The sequence below is a fragment of the Amblyomma mixtum genome, chromosome 6 (genome assembly GCF_055824585.1).
Source record: "Amblyomma mixtum isolate Tamu chromosome 6, ASM5582458v1, whole genome shotgun sequence".
In the NCBI taxonomy this organism is placed as follows: Eukaryota; Metazoa; Arthropoda; class Arachnida; order Ixodida; family Ixodidae; genus Amblyomma; species Amblyomma mixtum.
Window position 1 is genome coordinate 76,494,466 of NC_143017.1, and position 8,252 is coordinate 76,502,717.

Consider the following 8,252-nt stretch of genomic DNA (forward strand, 5'->3'; position numbering starts at 1 on the left):
TCACTCTAAAACTCTGCCTAAACTAGTCTGACCTCCTTCAACGACGGCACTCGGCTTACTGACTCTGGAATAATCGTTCTATGCGCTCCTAGTGGCAAAACGCGGTACCACAGAAGCTTTGCCGACCAAAAAATTTAGTCCGGTTTCTTTTGGGTACCGCCTCGTACACTTCTCCGCCTTCGGAAGCCCTCTCCAGGTACTCCCAATCTATGAGGGCGTCGATCCTTTACCTAATGGCCTCGGAGCTAGGGGTGTACTGCGCACGCAGCAGGTTGATGAGCTTGGTGACGAGCTCGTCGTGTGACAACTGTAGTAGCTTCTTCATTATTCTCACTATGGCGGCCTCCACCTCAAACCTTCCCTCCTCGTCCACTTTGGCCACCACACTCTCGTGATCTTTCGGGCTCCTCTCTTTGTTGGTAGCGGTCGGCTGGATCTTTACCTTGCGCTCTTCAGAACTGAAGGATTCATTCACTGAGAACGCGTGGCCAGGCTCGATGTCACCTGTCTCAGGTTCCTTGTTGAGGATCCTCTCAGTGGCCTTGCCTGCTGACGACAGAAGGGCGCGCACCAGGTCCTTCTCGGGTATGGACGCCTCGGAGGCAATGTCTTCGTACGGGATCCTGTTGCGATTGTTGAAAAGCATCAGCGCGCACATTTGGTACGTCGACACCACGGCGATGTATGTCCGCGGACCGCTGACAACCACGGAGGGCGCTGACGTTGTGGACGGTTGGTCCTGCCCGCAGAGAACAACACACAGGTCCGCCCAGCCCAGCTGCGGCTGTAGCATCAGCAGCCTGAGTGCTTGGCCAAGTAGAAACTCTGGAACGTCTCATAAGCGTCACTGGGAGCTGCGGGTGTGTTGCTTTACTATATGACCGCAGGGAAAGGCCAGAAGCCCGTTGTCAGCACGCGCATATGCAGGTCCAATCTTTAAACTCTTAAAAAGGCACAGGGAACCATAACATGACAGTAGCAGACACTAGAAAACTATGTTGAAACCTTCGCACAAATCTAACATCAAAGATAGATTACCATCGCTTCATCATACAGCATCATACTACGGGAGGCGCACTTGGTTATGCAGCTCGGTAGGCTTTCAAAAACAAAAGCAGGAAGGGACATATTGGAAAGGATCGGCATTGGAGTTGACGTTCCAGCCGGTGACACGAAAATTCAGATGAGGCGGGAAATGCACAAGGGCTTGTACATAAAACCTTTGCCCAAGAACATGCATCCAATACATCACGAGGACCGCAGGAAGGCAAGAGCCAAAGCTTTACATGCTAAGTACGGGAAGTACAACGGGGCAGTCTATGTAGATGTCGCCGAGTATAAGGACAAGGATGCATTTGCAATTGCGGTGGTGGACGGGCGGGGACGCTTGATCGCCTCTGGATCAGTCAAAACCCGCTCCCCAGAAACTGCAGAGGAAGCGGCGATAGCACTAGCTATGACTAGTGGTAATGCTGACCTGATCTTCAGCGATTCAAAAACAGCCATCCGAAATTTGGCGAGGGGCAGAATATCTGTCACAGCGGCGCGGTTGCTGAATCGGGCCACGGAGCGAGGGATTACGGAGGCGGAAATTGTCTGGGTACCTGCACACTCTGGGAACCCTGGGAACGAGACGGCTCACATGAATGCTCGAGGTTTCGTCAGCCGAGTAGGTGAGCCGGACGTCCCGGGAAGGTCCACGAGAGATGGGCTGGTATCCTTTCATGACATCATTTCAGACTTGAGCGGAGGATTTACCCACCCCCGGACAAGCAATTGGTGAAGGCGCAGGAATGCGTCTGGCGACGATTGCAGACTAGATGTTTCTTCAACCCATACGTGTTGAGCAAAATCTACCCGGACATTCAGCCGGAGTGCAAATGGTGTCACGAATTGGCAACCTATGACCACGTATTATGGAGCTGTATGATAGCACCGCCACCGGCGGACATTATGCGTGATCCTTCCCTCGAGCAGTGTGAGGCCGTGTTGGCCAGCTCAGACCCGGTCGTCCAGACCAGGGCCGTGGAGTGGGCCACCCAGGTCGCCGTCAGCCACGGGTTGATGGCCATCTAACACGGAATCGTCCACACATGCTCTCTGACGAAAATAAAGTTTTTCCATCCATCCATCCATCATACAGCAAGGTAAAAAAATAGTCATATACAATCGCTTCATCGCTACAGTGAAGAAAAAGAAACAACACATAGACAATAGATAAAGAGTATCAATATTTACACTATAGCAAATACATAAATTAAGACAGCAACACTTAGAAGTTTCATCTCTAACATGACATGCACTGAGCAACGGGATATAGCAGGAGCACATAAGGCACAAAAGAAAACTCTTGCCACCGTATCCTCCCTGCCTTTCCGTCCTTCTGTTTCTCTCTTGTCACCGTATATTGCACGGATACATTTGCATGAAATGAGTCCTCAGCTGCTTTGAACTGAAATCAGCTGAGTTTATATTTGTTTATTATCTATTATTAGTCAATGATTGTAGTTTAAAGTTTGTTCTGAAGTCAGGTATTTCTCATACATCAATGTTCCGGATTTTTAAATCTTTATTCCTATAGCCCAAAGATCGAAAGTTTTAGTGCCACATATAAAAAAATACATAACCTGCAGTAAGCGGAATTCATAGATATGATCAGCGCGTACCATGTAGTATGTTTTAATAGGAGGCATAGTCGTGAAACTTGGCTGCATATTAGCGATGTGACCAATCGTTTTTTTTTTTTTTCTATAGAGCTAGAAGTTTATGTTAGTATTTGTTGTCCTAGCCCAAGTTGGGAGGACTGGGAGGTTGTGCTCTCGTCTCCGGACCCGCCATCGCAGCTTGCTGCGGTGCTTCGGGGTGCCGACGTCATGGACAAACACCGCATGAACGTTACGACGTAGAGTGGGACCGTGCGGTGGTCCAGGGACCCAAGGGGGGTCTAAACACACTTGCCATGATAAAGTTTTTCTCTCTCTCCTAGCCCAGACTAACATGCAGTAATTTGGATGTGGAAGAGACAAGGCATGATGTACTTGGTGTTTAGCGCTTTGAGGAAACATAACGCAGCAACATGACATTATCCCAGTAACAGGCGGAAGATTCTTATGCAGGTAGTCTTGTATGACTCCCACTGTAGGTGAGAGGAGAAGCACATGCCAAGGGTTTTACGTACATTCACTGTTTATACGTTCTGATTTTCAAATGTGAAGGAGTAGCCTGGTGCACTAATCTATGTTTTTTTGCGTCCCACGGGATAGCTAACCTTCCGGCAGAATTTACAAGTATATAGACACCCTACGCCAGGTAAACGGCTCCGCATGGAGAACAGATGACTTAAGGCTGCTTTCTCGCGGCGATTAACAAAGCATACAGGTAAAAAAAAAAAATTGGCAGTTGCTTAGCTCTGGTTTAGCCTGGATATACAAGCGAAAAGTGGCAGTTATGCTTTGTTTGACGTGATGGCTGTCGCAGTTCGCGCACAATGCACTGGGAGCACCACGATAACGGTGTAGGCAAGCGCGTTATATAGCCCTCCTTCCGCATGCGTAGTAGCTGTGGTAAACACGCGGCTGCAAGTAGCGTCATGCGAGGAAGCCGAGCGCGCGCCGATGCACACTCAGTAAACACGCGCAGAGCGCGCGAACGACGGCGAAGGTCGACCGGTGGAGCCGCGCTGGGCGGCGGCTCCGCCACGTGCGCCTCTCCAGTGACGTCGCGCGGCGAACTCGCGCATGCGCCGCTGTGGCTAACATTGATCACGGCGCACGCCAGACCCGGTGTTGACTAGCCTAGTGAAGCTTTTCGCTTCAATAAAAGACATACTGCCACAGCGTGGGAGACACAAGGCGGGACATGGACAAAGAGACACGCGTATGCGCACGGGCTATCATGCCTTAACCAGCTCTGCACTTGGTACAGTGGTACGTGTGGAATATCCTAATTACTCAGGCCATTCCACAATAGCTTGTGGGATACACTAGTATCCTTTATCGCCCCCGAACCGGAGTCACGAGACGAGCGCGCGCGCCGCCGGGAATGTGCAGAGAAGGCACTCCGGCTGCTCTCTCCGTTCCCGACAATGACGTGACGTCACGGCAACCCATGGGCGTCTTAGGGAAGGGGTGAATGCCTAGCTTGGGCGTACTCGCGGCGAGAACTCTCTCTCTCTCACTTGCGGCTAACCTCCTGCGAACTGCCCCGACGGGCCCCTTCCTGGCCGCCGACTCCTGGGCGACCCAACGCCTGTCGACGACGACTTGAACTGCTGAACTTCTATTTTATCGTATAGAACATTCTTCCGCAGTGTGCTTTACCTCGCGTTAGGACAATAAACTATTTCCTAGCGTGCTCTGCCGTTGCCTATTTCGTCCGAACCCGCCGTGGCTGCGACTCTGCGCCACGGGTTGGGGACACGAGTCGTGCACGAATAAACGCCTGCATGTAGCCGGCACGGAAGCTCGCCTTCTCGGCCGGCTGGATGCGGAGTGACCCCATGAGCTTAAAAGCAATGAAAAAATGCACATGCACGCACGCAAGACTGATTGCTTATTGAAGGCCATATATTCTCTCGAGGCTATGTTCGTCTACTGTTTCATCTTACCTTGCTTCTTTTTGGTGACTTTGGCGCTCGGCTGTTGAACTCATGTAGTGTCACTGAATCGGAACTCGACCGCAAACGCCACATTTAGGGGATGTCGAGACGCAAAAACGTCCGCGCGCTGTGCGATATCAGTGCACGTTAAATAACCCCATGTGGTTGACATTAATTGAGATCCCTCCACTACAAATGTTCTACAGCGCAGAACGCAAAGTACGACACGAAGAACAGAGAGAACAGATGCTCAAACGCCGAGCAAGTCACAAGCCGGCGCAATTACTTCGCGTAACTTCGAAGATTGGCACTTTGCAAAAATCCGGGGCTATGTTTCTCCTGTCCATTTCAAGTACGAGGGTCTAAAGACGTCATCGAATTTCTGAAAAGGCCTAACAAAGGGCATTCTTCGTGTTCCGTGGTTGCTAGAAACTCTTACTACTCGATTCCTCAGGATGAGTTGTTCGTTTGCTTGGAATGGAGTATCGAAGCATATTGGTCGGATGCTTTTCAGATTTATCCAGCGTATCAGTCGCGAGCTCACTCGAGCTACTTGCGATGTACTTGAAATCGACCATAGCTCAGTGGGAAAGAGCCATGTATGTGCAGAAGAGCGTAATTTGTGTAGGCTCTTACCTCGCCCCGGTTCTTAGGAATCTTTTTCGCGAGAAAGCAAGTAAGGGCAGAAGCTTTTCATCTCTTTTGTCATACAACCCTGTCGCAAAAGTGTTCCGCTTGGTAGACGTTTACCCGGTTCTTTTAGAGCACAATGGGGACGTAGAAGCGGGGACCTTGGTATCGGTTGGCGTTTAAAGCTTCTAGTAGTGTCTGGTGTCGCTGCAGGTGACGTGCTAGGTCCCTTTCGAGAGTTCTTTCTGGTGTCTCGAATCGAGCGCGAGCCACCACGCTCCGCAAGTTGCAGACACACTCTATCCTTAGCCATTCTAGACCCTTCACAGACAGGGAATACGACCCCGCCCGCCAAAATTGTAACCAGGGAGAAATCGCCACCCAGGCACATATCCTCTGGGGTTGCGCGAAAAATCCACCCCCACGAACCTTACTGCCAGTCCCTGCGAGGAGGGATGGAACCAACACCTCAGAAGGCCACACAAGACCATCTAACTGGCACTCGTTTCGTGGGCTCAGGAAGTCGCCCTCAACTGGGGTGGGACCCACACCAAGCCCATCTGCCCCAAATTCCGACATTCTATGGCAATAAAGTTGTTTCTCTCTCTCTCTCACGACCTTCGTCTGGTGTTTTTCGAAAAACCACATCCGCTGAAAGGATAAACCTCTGAGCTGTGAGCAGAACGTAGCTACCCTTCTGGTCTGCCCTCTCGAAGTTGACACGAGGCGTTGTCAGTTTGTGCGCGACGAATGTGATCATGAAATCGCTCTCCTCTGGCGACAAAGACATCTCTTTCCTTAACTGTTGTTGAAGCAGGGACAACAATGAGCCGTTGCGAGCAGCACAAAGGACGAAAAGCATGAACTGGACCAGAGGAGAGTGCTCGTCATTCTCTACGCGTACAACGTGTAATACCGACTCAAGGTCTCCTCATTTCCCCTGAAGCTATACAAAGCAGCGCGCTTGCATAAACATAGACGATGATGACCGCAGGCTGTGAGACACGACGCACAAAAAGCTCTTTGCTGAGTGCACAGAAGCTGTCCTGTATTCTCCTGCATCGAGCTCGACCTACGTCGGACAGGAGAGAAGATGTCTGAACGAGCGCCTGAAAGAACACGGTTACAACGTTCGGAGAATGGCCGCAGGACACTTTTCGCTGTATTGTGGCGACCGCAGAGATGCAAGCCAAGATGCTTGCAGCCGAAGCCGTTGTACACTGGACTTCGCCCGCTGTTTGTAATCGGCAGGCACCACCCTGAACAGATATTGAAGGAGATTGTGCAAGATTTTGAAAGCAGTGGAAATGTCTAGACTGCCTTGCGTTGCTTTGACGAAAATGGAATTACGGTTTTTGACGGCACAATACTCCACATGTAGTACTGTGATTTGTTTTTTGTTCTCCATCCTCAGAGTGATCCAGTTGGTAAGTGGTCATTTTTTTCGATTATAGTTCAATTACAGTGCTTGTGTGTCTCTGTTCTGTCTGATCTCCGTGTTATCTCAGTTTTACGCTCTTTACGATCGTCTCTCACGGAGGCGAAATTCTAGAGGCCCGTGTACTGTGCGATGTCAGTGTACGTTAAAGAACTCCAGGTGGTCGAAATTTCCGGAGCTCTTCACTACGGCGTCCCTCATAGCTTTCGTTGCTTTAGGACATTAAACCCCATAAGCCAAGCCATAACCAACTATAGTCGGGCACAAGTCAAGAAAAAAGCGGCTTTTCCCTGTCAAAGGACCAAATTCCAGCCAATGGCGTTGGCCGATTCTCATGACCGTACTGCATGACGTAACAATGCAGGGTGTGTTATAACAATACAGGGAGGGCACTGTCCCCTTTCATCTGCCACTCCCTGCATTCTCACACTAGCAGGCTCATGAGAATCGACCGACGCCATTGGCTGGAAGGGGTTCCTTTGAAGGGGAACAACCGTTTTTATCTTGACTTGTATCTTACTATAGATCGCACCCGTTCCGGTAGTTGTCACAGCCCTTACAGCTCTCATAGCTTTGGTACATTAAAGGCATTGACTTTCTCAGTAATACTTAGGCGGAAAAGTGCATGGCGCTGCGATAGATCATTCACCATGGAGATGCGCTGGAATGTCGGGAAGATGAGGGTTCGTTTGTGGCTTGGCTACTGCTGGGCAGAAGACGTGGATTCAGCCGTAATAATACGGCTGTTCTCGCGGCAAACCCCGAATGAAAACGGTGAAATTTTCCATACTAGTTAGACACGACATTTCACCTGCGTTAAATTTATTGAGGCAAGGAAAAATGCAGTATTAAAATAATTTAACCTGCACACAGAGGAGAGCATCGTGGAGTACGGGTTTCGAGGCAGCATCCACGATTTTGGCCAAGCATTAGCGAAGACAAATACAAAACCTCAGCTTCCAGCTATTCCGTTGTGTATGAAGTTGTCTTTAAGAAACTCGCTTAAACGTTGGCGTCTCTTTTCTCTTTACGTAAATTTGAGAAACTCTTTGGTTGAAAGGTAAGATAGGACAGCTCCATTCAATTCTTGTTCCTAGTAAAAATTGATTGTTTGGGCAGCGAAAAACTCATTTAGTGCTGAGAGATTGAATTTAAAAATTTTCCCGCCACTCAGTTCAAGCTTGTGAAGTCAAGAGCGAAAGCGACTCCGTGATCATCGTTCGGATATCATTTGTGGCATGGCTTAGCCTCAGGGATCCGAGCGAAAACAAAACATAAAAATGTCATGACGGACCATAGCTTGCTTGCGAAAACGGCCGGCAGTGGGGACACCTATATTTCGTATTTTGCCCTTTGCTAGCTGATAACAGCTCTCTTTTCAGTGAAACTAGCGTCTTTCTCACTATAAAGCACTACAGTTTATCGATACAGGCTAACTTCATACCTACCTATACCGGCCTTCCTCTTCATCCAAACTGTCCAGGAAAACGCGGATAACATGTCTTCTTCCCACTTGGCAGTGTATGCAGTGTATAATCAATATGTCACCATATGTGTACAGTGCATGCTCACAAAGACATCGATCGG

General features: G+C 49.5%; 1 pseudogene; it reads right to left on the bottom strand.

Annotated features, from left to right (window-relative positions):
• Nucleotides 1-226: 226 nt before the first annotated feature.
• Nucleotides 227-793, bottom strand: LOC149339434 (cullin-3-A pseudogene; annotated as a pseudogene).
• Nucleotides 794-8,252: the final 7,459 nt, after the last annotated feature.